We start from the raw sequence: 2,775 nt of genomic DNA on the forward strand, positions 1-2,775 counted from the left end.
TGATCATAAACGAATGATTTCTCAACTGAAATGAATGGACCCGGAAACAGTTTACATACGTCACCACTTAACAAGCGAATAGTCCATCCAATCCTCTGGGCCCTGTGCATGATCTTTTCCCCTTCTTTGTACAACTCTGCTTCTTCATGTTGGAAATGCCAGTTTGAGTCCCATTCTTAAGCCTGATTTATACTTTCGCCTGGCGCCGCATCGTGGACCTCTGCTGACTGTGCGCGCACCTCATGAAACGAACAATGTTTTCATACTTTGACGCATTCCATGCAGATATGCTTTTAAAATGACAGGGGGCGGTCAAAAGAAACCCATCATGAAATTAGACAGATAAACAGTAGGAAATTTCTGGAACTACGTCATATCATTAATATTATGGAAGATTTTTAAACTAATTATTTGTATAAATTATTTTAAAGATTATAAAGATTTTTTAAACCATTCAAGATTTTTTTTCTCAGACAGTTTCACAGATTAAAGTTTATTAAAATATTAATGACAAGAGAACATGGGTTACTCTACAAATATATATATTTTTTTATTATGGCAAGAATAAAGGCAACAAAAAAAGACACTGGTCTGCTCCACATATGATGCATTACTCTCTGGTTAGTTTCTATCCTCTACTTATATGCTAAAAAGGCCATAATGGTCCAACATTTCTGACCATTATCACCAATTAAGCCTAGAATTATATAGGCCTGCAATTTCTAGCCAAGAATTATTGGTCATCTGGTTATCCCTATTATCATACATGGGCGAATCATAAAGATGTGTGTACAGTCATACCTGTTATAGACAAAATCTCTTCAAAGTCTTTCTTATTCAACTCAAATGAAATGTGGCACCGCACAAAGTATTCGCTCTTGTTTAAAAAAAAATGTTGTGCGCTCTGCTAGCCGACATCATGTCATACACAACCAAAGCGAACCACTGCGATAATATCACTTTCACTGCGCACACTCGAGAACCAGCGAACGTGTTGAGTATAAACCAGGCTTCAGTGGTGCGGTTAGTAGCAGTGGAGTTAGAATGGTACAGTTACCCAGCTGTGATTGAGGTTTAGCTACTCCTCTGCAGTGGTTCCAATGCTGGGACTTATGCATACTGTATGTTTCTGCTATGCTCCCCCTTAGTAAAGGTTATATTTAATCTCACCCACCCCTGCAATTCACTTTGGGCTCCTCAGTGCCTCTGTGCACTGTTGAACTCCAGTAGAACTGAAAGAGTTGCGTTGCTGCCTTGACCTGGAAGGAAGTACATTTGGAGGGTTAGCTTAACACAAGTCAGCTCATAAGAGCTGTGCAGGGGTAAAAAGAGTTGCACTATTGACTGATGCTCAAGGCTGTGGTCTTAGCATCCTTATCAGACCACCTGCTTCTCATGCCAGTGGTGTTTTGAATTCTGCTTAGAGCAGTGTGAGTAACGATGTAAGTTACATGACCCAGATGGAAGTTAGGTTTACTGACAAGTATAGCAGATGCCAGCTAGTAATGTAAAGAAAAAAAAACACTCCCATGGCTTTAAATGGTAAACTAGAGATAGACAATAGAGGCAATGGTCGATTAGATGACTTTACTTAAAAAAAAAAAAAAAAAGTCAACTCTTTGCCTTATCATTTTTAAGTAAACAAACTATGTGCATAATTATAATAGTTAAGTCAGTGGGTTTAAAATCAACTTGATGCTTTTAAGGCAGTGCGTTTACTCACTTTTAATAGTAAAGTAGCTAATAGCTTTTTACGGTGTAGAATTCTTGTTACACCAGCCTCTAATGCTTGAAACTAGGGATGCTCCGATCAGGATTTTTGCAGTCGATACCAAGTACCGATTCCTTGTCACGGTGATCGGCCGATACAGATTACTGATTCTGATGCTTCAAGCTTTATAAGGAATTGAGCACATTTTCCCTATAAGTATGAACCTTAAGAAAAGATCTTTCCTTACCTAAGAGAATCAATTAAGGATGCTGCATCCCTTAAACACAACTCTTTTAACCATTTGGGTGTGAACATCATGGCCAGACGCAAATTTAGCCAAAAATTACAAACAATGCAATTTGGAAACATTGCTAATGATGAAAGAAGAATTCAACATGTCTCAATCAAGAACAAGTTTGGAGCGCATATTTGATGCATACAATTTTAAAATTGCATACCTATAAATGTAATACTACTTTACTAAAAGAAGATGGGCCTATAAATTACTGTTTATTGCATTAAGTATATTACAAGAAGTTATATTGTCAAATATTTTTGTTAAAAAAAATTAATTAAGTTTACTTTATCTAACAAATCTAGCTAGCTTTTAGTGAACTTGCAATATTGTCAAAAACACAGAACTTTCAGTTATTATATGTAAAAAGGCTTAAATACACGCAGGACCATTCCAATATTTTGATTACTGACAGAAGATCCAAAGAGTCTCACAGCAGCTCGATAGATCTACAACAGAGAGGGATTTGCACTCGCGATATCTTTACTGCTCTATTTATTTAACCAAACACATGTAATGCTTAGAACATCACTGTGCCTCTCATGACCCGTTTTTTTTTTTTTTTTTTTTTTTTTTTTATTATTATTATTACTTTTTTTTTGCTTATTCACTTAGGTCGCCATGGTTTCTGCATATTTTAACTAATTTTGGGGATCACAGAGCTACTATGATATTCAAGAGACTCGCTGAGGTTATAAGGTTGTATGAGACACTAGATAGGAGCGATCGCTCCGCTCTTGTCACAGCAGCTCAAAACACTGAAAATACA

Source organism: Danio rerio, chromosome 18 (genome assembly GCF_049306965.1).
Source record: "Danio rerio strain Tuebingen ecotype United States chromosome 18, GRCz12tu, whole genome shotgun sequence".
Classification (NCBI taxonomy): Eukaryota; Metazoa; Chordata; class Actinopteri; order Cypriniformes; family Danionidae; genus Danio; species Danio rerio.